This window comes from Protopterus annectens, chromosome 8.part0 (genome assembly GCF_019279795.1).
Source record: "Protopterus annectens isolate FY-2018-M chromosome 8.part0, PAN1.0, whole genome shotgun sequence".
Lineage (NCBI taxonomy): Eukaryota > Metazoa > Chordata > Ceratodontiformes > Protopteridae > Protopterus > Protopterus annectens.
In genome coordinates, this window is record NC_056741.1 from 941,877,443 (window position 1) to 941,889,523 (window position 12,081).

Genomic DNA, 12,081 nt, shown 5'->3' on the forward strand with positions numbered 1-12,081 from the left:
TTACTCAGAATGCTTACTACCAACATTTTTTATTTGCATTCTAAATAATATCACCTGTTAAAATGCTCATGTTGCTGTAGTATGATCAGTCTGCTTTTTCATTGTATGAGAACATTTCCTTTGGTAATGGCATGCTGTGTGTACATGGTAAAGCACCATCGATATGTACTGTTCATGACAATATGTTCTGGATTAATCAACACTCTATGGGTACAATGTGTATACTTGTATGTTTGTGTGTGTGAGACAGAGGGAAAGAGAAACAAGGAAAAAAGATATAGAGAAAGGGTACATTTTTGTAAATGTCTACAATCATTTTGTGTGTGTGTGTATGTGTGTGTGTGTATATATATATATATATATATGTATATATATATATATATATATATATATATATATATATATATATATATATAGCTAGTAAAATGAACAAAAAGAATTATCCATAGTAAAATCATGTGCTGTGTTTACTTATATTTATATATATCATACAAGCAAAAAGGGTGTGTGTTATTGTGTAAATAATGTATGGCTAGGGTGAGTTTTGAAGCACAATGCTGCTGCAGGCTGATGGCCTCTACAGCCCCAGAAGGTTATTATTTACACAGTAACACACACTCCGAAAGGCTTTATTGCACTTAAGAATGAGCTGTCTATAAAATTTTTTTTTTACTTATTTATTTTATTTGTGCATTATTATTATTTTATATTTTTGATGTCAAATAATTCCTCTGCCTAATTGTTCAAACCTGCTCTAATATATTTATGTGGTGTTGGAGGAAGTATTTAATATCCAAAATATAAGATTTTAAAAAGTATTTCCAGATTTTCACCTCATTTTTTTTCAATTACTCATAAAATTTGTGGTTTGCTGGCAAATCATTGGGGACTGAAGTCATTGAATAATGACTTACCTTTGAGCTCAGACTTTATTTTCTTCAGAGATACATGCTAAAACAGATTGTTTTATTCTACCAAGTCTCTAATTTTATAACAGCAGTGTTCAAACTCTGTTCGTAATTTTGAGCCTTTACCCCCCTTTATTTTAGGCTTCATTCAGATTTCTTGAGCTAAGAGGTCGAGCGGTATACATACCACTTAATTTTAACTTCTGCTGCTACCACCACTGCTTGATTGATCAGTCTCTCTCTCTCATCTACACACACACACTTCTGATTTCATAAACACAGGCATACATACACACACACACACACACACACACACACACACACACACACACAGTAACAAACACACACAATATTTTAAATGAGCTTTTTTTTTTTGGACTCACTAAATAACAAAAGCAGTGCTTAGTGAGCATAAAATAATGGTAGCTGTTAGCTTCCTTACAGTCCGATCGCTACAGCAGCTTGATATGCTGCCGTGAAGCTGAGACTACATTTTCAGTGGGCATTACCTGTACATTAACACCCTGCTGGAGAATGTTCATTCTCCAGTCAGGATTTAATGTACAGTTTGACCATTCTCTAAGCATTCTTTTGTTTTCTCCCTCTATCTTTACTCACATTGAAAGTCATATTCATCTTTGGGTACAATATTTCATTACTAATTGTCTTTACTTTCTTATGTATATTTCCATTCCACATTCTGAAGTCTGAAGTGTACTCAGCCATACATTTGGTAAGGATTTTTTTTGTTCCCTACAGTTGTAATTACTATCATATTACTTCTTATCTGTTTTTAGAGATTAACAAATGTTTAACATTGCATTATAATTAATGCATATTTCAGTACAAGGATGAATATAAGAAGACAGTGCTATTACTAATTATTTTGTTAATACTAAGTAGCACTATTAATAATGGAAGTAATAAAAGTAACTTCAAATTAAGTGCATGATTATGTTGATAAATTCATCACAAAAGAGGGATATGTCATTGCCTAATGTTATGAAGCATAATGGTTTCTCTTCATCCATTTATATTAATTTACTCAGATATGTTATGACCAGATCTGTAAATTGCAAATATTAAACATTTTTCAGGTTTTATAATGAAAACTTGCCAGCATTTGTTGCACAGTGACTCTAGTATCTGATTACAGGGAAAAGGCTCAGATTATAGTTTATATACTTAACAGAAATAATTAAGACTTTTATCATTTTCAAATAAATTACATTTAATTTTATAAAGGTCAGTAATAGAGCAGTCTTTGACTCATTGTTACACAGGCATTCCCCAATTAATGAAATCCTCTCCTCTTGCAATAATTCCCAACTTATAGGTTGCTGAAATAGCATGACAGTCATAGACAGGTATTGCACCATTTTCAGCTCATTGCCATATCTCTGAATTTATCACTATTGCTTTCACACCTAACAGTGCTAGCATTCTCCCTAGTGGTCCATGGATCACTTTGACAAAGGCAACCCTCTACATGCAAAGACACATGCATTCAGACACTCCAGTGAGCGCGCGGGCACACACACACACAAAGCTCCTAGGCATTCCCGCATTGAAAACCACAACCGCATCCACTCATCAACAAACAATCCCACACAAATGGAATCGTAACAGAAACATTGAATCACGCACTTGTATGAGCAATACAATGACATAGGTCATGTTGCAATGATATAAATGACAATAAACCATAGTGACACAATCTCAATTGCAAACATTATACATTCCAAACAGTGCTGGCACAACTGTAATTGCAAATATTATACATCACTTTTAACATATCCAGCCATTGTTAGTCAACCATTACATAGTTCATTCAAACCCTGCCTTCCTTTAAACCTCATTCCTCCTCTGCATGTATTGATCCCACAGTTCTCATTTTTTTCCTATGCAATTTACTCCTACCCTTTTCTAAATATCCCACTTCCAGTTATTTTATCTCTGTCAGTATCTTCACTACTTCTAATAAAGTTGGTATAGACTTTGATTTCCATTTTCTAGTAATTGCTTTATTTTTGGCAGCCACCACAATCAGACTCAGTAATGCCTTACCATGTCTATTCAACAAAGATTTTGCATCATAGCTCAAAAAAAATCCTCTCCCTAGTTACTCCAATTTGCTCAACCAGCATCTCTGACAGAGCAGTCTGGAGGGGAATCTTTAAAATATGCTAATTCATTACATTCCGAGAAAATATGTTCCCAGTTACCTCCCTCTACCCTCCCACACCTCCATCTGCTGTCCATCCAAGGAAAAACTCCCTGAAGTCCGCCTGAGGTATAAAAATACCTGTGTAAGCACTTCCAGGCAAAGATCCTAAATCTTCTAAATTCTGTTGCATACATGGGAAACATACATATATCCCCCATTGTTTCTTTGTGAATTGCTTATCTAATCTCTCTTCCCAATCCTTCCTAACCTCCTCTCATAGATTCTTATAGTTATCGTGCAATACTTTATATGATCTACTAATTATTCCTTTCTCAATGGCAAGCTCTGTTCTAGATTCTACTAAAAACTCTACCAGTGCTGGTCTTTCATTTAGGACCCCCTTATTTCTTTCTCTTTACCTATACTCTATCATTCCTTGATATGGAAGGCAATCTCCAGCCGTGGAAGGCAATCTCCAGCCAGCAGTCCAAATAACTTCTTGGCATCTTCCCATTCTGTTACTTTACCCTCTCTAGTTATTTCCTCCCAATATTTTGGTTCCGTTGCCAGTATTCTCCAATATATTTCTGCCGCCTCTTGCCTGTTATCTGTATCTCTAATTGCAGTCATCTCTATTGGCAGAATCTCTTTTCTCCATTCCCATGTTGACTTAGTTCTTAGAAGACCTTATGCTACTTTATGGATGTAATATTCTGTATGATTATTGTTGTTCTCCTTAAAGGTCTGCATCCAAAATCCTATTCTCTCCATTACCTGCGCTTACCCCCTGTTTCATCACCATCTCTTTCCACTTTGAATGATAGTTTTTTTGCTTATCCTATGTATAAAAGCCTTAGCTGTGTTGCTCTAAAATACCCCTTCAACTCAGATAATCCCAATCTGCCTGGTTCTATTGGAAGAATCAGTTTATCCCACTTGACTCTTGCCATCTTTCCTTCCCAGATAAAATCTTTCAGCTCTTTATTGATTGCTTTCTGCAACTTCCCCTCTGGTTGATAAACATATGCCTGACCAATGTATAAGACTAAAGAGACTAAAAACATTTTAACTGCTTGTATCTTACTATCAATATCCATATAACTGAGCTTCCATTTTCTCAGATTTTGTATTATCTTTTGTTTAGTCTCTCTCCACATATCCTTAGCTGCCACACTGGTGTCATTTTAATCCACACTTCTAAGTACTTCATTTTATCATGTCCCTATACATATGGATATTGCTGAACTAATCTGCATGTAGGTATATCATTTACTGCTATTGCTTTTGTTTTAATTTCATTAATTTTGTATCCTGAAAATGTATGCAGCTGTCTTAATATGTTCCATAGCACTGCAATTTCCCTTTCTGGTTTTGTCAGGTATAAAATAATGTCATCTGCAAATACAGCGAGCTTATCTTGACTACCATACCAATTATATCCTCAAACTTCTGAGCCCCTTAGTTCTTTGCCAATAGTTTTAAATAAAATTAAATATTAAATTAAATAAAATGTAAATAACAAAGGGGAGAGAAGACACTCCTGCCTGGCTCCTCTGCACAAGCAGGGATTATCCAAGAAGATCCCACCCACTTTAATTTTTGATTCCGATCCTTCATGTATCCTCCTAATCATCCTTATAATTGTATAAGGAAATGCAAAGGTTTCCATTGCTCTTGTCATAAAAACCCAACTTACTTTGTCAAATTCTTTCACTGCATCAAGACCCACCAGCAACAGTGGTATTTTCCTACATCCTGTTTCCCTCGGGATCATCACTGTTCTGTTTATATTGTCAAATGTTTGCCTCCTTTTCACAAAACCACATTGATCCATCTTATAGACATAAACAGTTGATAGTCACGATTCAATATTAAAATGGACCTGTATGAAACTAGATCTGATGGATCTTTACCCTCTTTATGTAGTATAGCTACTACTGGTATCTTCCAGGATGTTGGTACTTCTCCACCTGTTAAAATACTGTTAAACAAAACCAAGCTTTCACAAGAATACCAACTATTCCTGGGGACTTTCCTGTAGCTTGGGTATACATCACCATTTTAATCTCATCTCCTCCTAGCCTAACTGTTAATAATTGAGTCTCGTCTCCCTCTACCCTTGGCATATTTAATCCTGCCACAAACATTTTCATTTGTACCTTTTTTGATTTTCATATTTCTCTGCTTTATACAGACTTCCATAGAACTTCTGAAGTATCTCAAATACTTCTGTAGGATCCCTTGTTATCCTCTTTGTTATAGGCTCCCTAAGCTTGGTGGCAGACCTTTCTACTTTCAGTTGCCTTAGTTGTTATGCTAAAAGTTTTTGTGCTCTAGAGTTATCAAAAAACAGTTGCTTAACATCAGTCTTTTTAAACTCATGCATATTGTCAAAGTAGTCCCTTATTTTCTGTTTAGCATTCTGTAGTTGCTCCTCTTCTTTTCCTATGAGATACCCCCTATTTTCAATACTTTAATATTTGTCAGTCCCTGTAAATAATTCTTGTTACTTCCTTTCTTTTATTTCCACCCTATTTTTACATTCCACTTTAATTGTATCCCACTCCCTAGCTATATCTCCAGACGTTTCTATCTTCTCTAATAGCTCCTGAAAAAATTTCCACTACCCATGCCTTAAATTCCTCTCTTTTCAACAGATGGGAAAGCACCAGTGTCTCACTTTATTTCCTTACCCTATATTTTTATTTTAATTATTGGTGCATGATCTGAAATAGTTATTGGGTACATATCAAGACCTTCAATTAAATGCACATGTTCCTGTGATATGTAAATTCTGTCTAGCCTATCCCAGTTATTGTATCTTCAGGAATAATATGTGAATTCACTCCAAATTCCTATTACTGAATTCATATCTTCCAAACCAGATATTTTCATAAATTATTTAAAAATCTACCCTCCTTTGCTATACTTCCCTTTCTTGCCCCATCAGACAATTTTATATGTTGCAAATCAAATTCAAGTCCCCACCTATAAGTAATATTCCTTCCTGAAAGCTGATTATTTATCTCAAAGTTTTCTTTACCTCCATTATAGCAGTTTTCTGTGGAATATAAATACATGCCAATGCAATCCTCCTCCCTTGCCTGTAGCCCCTTAGTACTACAAATCTGCCATTATTTTCTTTTATTTCCTCTTCCATGACTATTGGATCTGCTCTATCAATTAATATAAGTAGTCCTCTCTCCCTTTGCCCCAGGTATTCTGCTGAATAACCATCCTGAAAAAAAACTTTCTTTATCAAGTTCACATGTTCAATTCTTTGTGTGTCTCCTGTAGCATAGCTATTTGCACTCTACATTTTAATACAGTTCACTACTCTTTCTTTTTTTAACTTATCCACGAGGCCATTAATGTGTAAAGACATTATAGAAAGAATCATATTCTTGATGGATTATTATTGCCACCTTTTATGTGCAACAGGTTTTTTAAGTGTCTAGTACCATCTTTTATGTTACATGCATGCACTGTCTGGCAGGTTAATCTTTTATACAATTATTTCTTGTCATCTCCATTTGAACCTATGTCACATCTTGCAGAACATTTTGTTTTATTGAAAACCCTCAAATAAAAATACACACACACACCCAATACCCTCCTAAAACTTACTTATGGAATGATAATACTCACAGCTATGTGCATCTTCAAATATTGAAGTTTTACACCCTTTATAGGAACAACATTTCCAGACATACAGCCTTACAAATAGGCTTAAGCTAATGTAAAAGAAAGATTATTCATGCTAGATGCATGGCAGAGCCTGTTATTCTATTAAGTGCTGTTCGGTCTGCCTTATCATAGCTCTCCCAGTTGGGAAAACACTTGAATGCTTTCAGAAAACATTTTCTCCAAGCCATTTCTCTTTATCAGATTTTCTGCTAGTGATATGAAAACCATATACAGGACTGTTTACTAGAACAAAAGACCTTATAATATTTAATATTCTTTTTCATTTACTTACTTTTTGTCAAAACTTGTTACTATATAAAGTTAATAGACCCTATGCAAGAATGAGAGAAAGCACACTAATTATTATTTTGTCATGCTCTTTTAACACCAGATCTCACATTTTTTTTTTTTTTTTTTTTTTTTTTTTACATTGCAGTGCCTAAATTTCTTAAAACTGAGCAAGGAGAAAGAGAGAAGGGAGAAAGAAACAAAAAGAACAAACACAAACAACTGTTTACATTAGTATCCCCATTAAACTTAAAATAATTGAAAACATTTTACTTTATCACATGCAGAGAAAATCATACACCACTTACAATGTTGTATCTTTCGGCTTTTCCAGGTTAGGGGTCGCCACAGTGGAACTCCGGTCCACTAATGATTGGTAGTAGATTATTATGTACCGAGTTGCCAGCCCTGATGTACAACCTTCAACGAAGGTACACCCATTCACACATGTCTCCACACAGAAGACGCTTTAGCTGAGAATCGAACAGGACAACATCTTACTGTGAGGTGACAATGCTACCGCAGCACCACCACCGCAGCCCATACACCACTTACAATACTGTTATGAAAACAATTTGTTTTACTTACAGTTAATTCTCTCTCTCCTCTTCCCTTTCCTAAGTATTTGTCCATACATTAATGACAGGGCATATGCTTTAGAGTCCCCTACAGGTTTAACAAAGACTCATTCAGACACATGACTCCTTACCTAATCCCCCCTAGTGTGGCCATTCTGTCAGATACACACACACACACACACGCACACACACACGCACACACACACGCACACGCCCACACACACGCACGCACGCATGCACCATGCACACACACACACACACACACACAGCCTTATTCCTGCCTCAACAGATATGCACACATGCACATGCATATACATGCTCACTTCATTGCTGAGCTTACACACATCTCAAGTAATTTCACACTGCTGTGTTTTGATGATGTTCAATTTCTCCTATGAGTGAAAACTTTTACTTTTCGGAGACATTCTCTAAATTACTCAGCTGAGCAAATTTAGAGTACTGAAACCTCAGAGGAAGAGAACATGACTGTATTAGACACTACCCTAGGCTGCCACATTAGATTATTGCTTCACCCGTAAGACCTCTTTCTGCACTGTGACTCTGTGAGGGTGAATTCTCAGTTGTAGATTAATCTATGAATCAGAAATATATATAGCAATGTACAAACGTTCTGATGTAATGCTTTGGTTTCCCACTAGACCCTTCTGCATCCTGGGCATTCAGCAATTACATTACAAGTGATGAATAACTTCTGAAATTCTCTCTCCTAATTTTATCAGCATTATCAACATTGAAGTATATTATATGTGAGTCACTCCAAATCTCAGATAACAGAATGTTCCTATAGGTTTTGCAATTCATTTGTTCATTTCTCATAGAACAAATGTATTCTGTTGAATCAGTTGCAAAAGAAAAAAAATTGTGTATCTGTATCACATAATGAAATGAGGGTCCAGAGGAACAAGTAATATCAAAGAAGCTGAAATAAAATGTTTGTGAAAATCTTCATAACACAATGTAGAAAAATTACGTCTTTGTACTGAAGTTGACATAAACATTTTATGTTTGTCCTCGGTACTCACATTTAATTTCTTTGTCATAGTTTATTGGTAAACCTATCTATTATGTCTGTTTGCACCAGATTCATATTTGTGTGTTTTGCTTTAATAAGTCAAACTAAGTAAATTTAAATAAAAAAATTGCTTGTTGCAGTTGTATAAAAATTAAACAGAGTAGGATGCTACTGTCTATCCCCTGGAAGTCAAAAAAGATAACAACTAAATTGGACTATATTTTTATTTTCCTAGCCAATATTAGAGCATATTTTGCACATTGAATTCACTGGGCACTTTGTGGCCTACATTTCTATGTAAATATCATAATTCCTTCTATATGCATATATTTTCCTTAGTATGATTGTATATTTGAACATCATTTCATTTTGTTGTATAAAACTGTGTAATGAATTGAATTCAATGAGAAAGGTTAATTCAATGAAAGTGTTTGTAATATGTCATTTTAACAAAAGGAAGAAACACTTCATTGCAACAACATTGATGTAAAGAATAAATAAAATACATTTTTCAAAGTTTCTGGGTGATACTACTTGTAACATTAAATGATGGCCTAGGTTTGCTTGATATTGCTGTCTCAATTTTGCTTACACATTACAAAAAAAATTGTGCTAACAATGCTGACATCCTGACAAAATATGTATGAAAATAGATTCTAATATTACTGTACTTGGATTAATGTCACATATGCATCATTTCGTATTCATGCCAGTTCTTGTTTGTTTTGTGAAGTATTTTAAATAAGAATTACAGAATTTACATTTCAGTTCCATTTGCATATTTGTAATTTCATTGCACTGTTATGGGTCATTTAATCACACTGCAATGTCTTTTGTTTGATCAGCTTCTCTTTATTATTTGAGAGGCCCTATATAATATATTTTCTCAGTGCCACTTACCTGATTGCACAGAAAATTGTTTCAACTGGACTTACAAATTAAAGCTGCAAATGGCTTTAAGATAAAAGTGAAGTTTAGTTTCTTATTCATTAAATACTGTGCTGCAATTCAAAAGATATAACTAATGCAAAGACTAATAGTTATTTAAAATGTAACCTGCAAAAATGTCATTATTGACTGTTAGGCATTTGATATCTGACATTTTATCATGTTTCATGCTCATTAAATATTGGTTGCACACATCTTCACTGTTTATGAAAGCATATTGTTAGGAACATTTTCTTTGTATTCTTCATAACCATTTTAAATTAAACCATTTCCCAAACTATTGTATCTACAATATAAACACAGTGATACGTAGGTAAACTTACATGAAATATAATAAAATGATAAAGTTTCTTTAATTTTTCAAGTCCAGATCTTATTTACTGAAAAAATATTTTAAGCAGTTGTTTTGAAGATTAACTTATTTACAATATCCTTGCCAATATTTTAAGTGGACTATTCTATCTCATAGGAATTCTGTCCTTAGCTTCACCGAATCATAGCAATAGTTCTGTATCTAAATAAGTTACAACTGAAAAAAAAATCTATCCTATTTGCTAGAACTATTTAATGTGTTTTGCTTATTTATATCTTCTCTTTTACACTGTTATTATCATTATCAGTACAAGTATAGAGGCTGAACCTTTGATATCTACCTAAAGACACTGGAGCAGTCTCTAATAGAAGTGTGGTAAATCTTGTTTAGGTAGAACCATAGTAAATCCATAGTAACTAATAACCAATAACAAGCGGGAAATACTTGACCTGTTATTTTCTATGAAATCCAGAATAGATGACCTCTAGCATTATTGTCTGTGGAAATTGTGCATTGTAAAAATATGTGCAGGATAGAAAATCTAACTTAGAGAATTACAAAAAGACTAGTTTAGTTCTTTGCTGTCTTCTGTAAGTGAACTCCAATTAAGAAAATAAGAAGTGCTCAAGGCAACAATATTATCAGCATCATCTCTGGTATTTTTGGAAGACTTCTGAGAAACAAATGCTTTCCATAAGCACCATGCAAGAACAACATATTCATAGTAGATCAACATGTGGTTGGTGAGATAAGCTTTACCTTGCAGAAATGTCAAGGTACACCTACATGAATGTGAATCATCCATGTAAAGAAATTGTGCAGAAATGCAGAGTCCTGCAAACTCTACTACCTGCTGTAGACTCGTATTTTATAGTTTCATATTTACTTCTTTTGTAATATTCAGTAAAGTGCATTGCTTGTGAAGTGTGTTCTTTTATTTCATGCATGTGAATGGGCTCTCATTTAATGTAAAGGGCCATGCATATGTACTATGTCAGTTTGTGCACAGTCACAGTATTTAACAAGTACAGGACATTGGAGTTGTCTACTTTCATAGCACACAGTTGTGGGTGATCACCCCTAGGTAAGCAACCTATAAATTCCCACACTTTAGGATTTGTGGAATGGAGACATTGAAAGACTCATAAGGATGCTATCCCTGTTTTACTGCTGATCTGCATGAATCACATATTGAAGCTTTGAAAAAACAACCCCCCCCCCAAAAAAAAAAAAAAATAAAAAAACAATGTTTGCTGCTGGGAAGGCCCATGAGGTAGCAAAACCATGCCTCAGTGAAGTTTTGTGTCCTTCGCACATTCATAAATAATCCAGAAGGTATGTAGAAAGATGTGTTAAGGGATTGTTTTGGGTCTTACTAAAGTTAATCTCACTGATTCCCATTTAGGTAGATGTGCTATAGCATGCATAAAAGCCCCAATGCATAAAAAAGGGTGCTTTTCTTTTATTTATTCATGAATTTAATTGTTTTGGGTCTTACTAAAGTTAATCTCACTGATTCCCATTTAGGTAGATGTGCTATAGCATGCATAAAAGCCCCAATGCATAAAAAAGGGTGCTTTTCTTTTATTTATTCATGAATTTAATTATGCATGTTTTGATTGCCAGCTTGTCCAGCTGGGTTGCAGCCTGTTTTCAGTCGAGGTTCAAGGAGAAATGTTCCACTGATATAAAACATGCAACATATGAAAATTAGACACATTATCTTGTAATTTATACAGTTTGTAAGATACGCATATCAACAAAGGAGTACAAGTGTATTAACACAATTGCAGTACTATGCAGTCATTTTTGACATGGGGGAATTCAGTAAACTCTACATGGAGTGATTTTCCGTGTAGGCATAGTGGCATGGCCCCAACATGGAAATCAGCAGCTGTAAGATCCAGTAAACATAGCAGGGGGCATGCACAAGCGTGCGAAAACAGAAGTATTCGTGGAATGCAGATCACCTCATAGGTTGGTGAAATCCATACAAATGAGGGTGATTTGTGATCCAATAAGCAGAATCGCACCCGAGTAGGTGCCATGTTGGTGTCAGAAATGTACACGGAAAAAAACATGTACTGAAATGTTAATTTAAACCAGAGTCTCTAAAAGCCCAAAAAGAAGCTTGGATATTGCACTGTAAGCATGCAAAT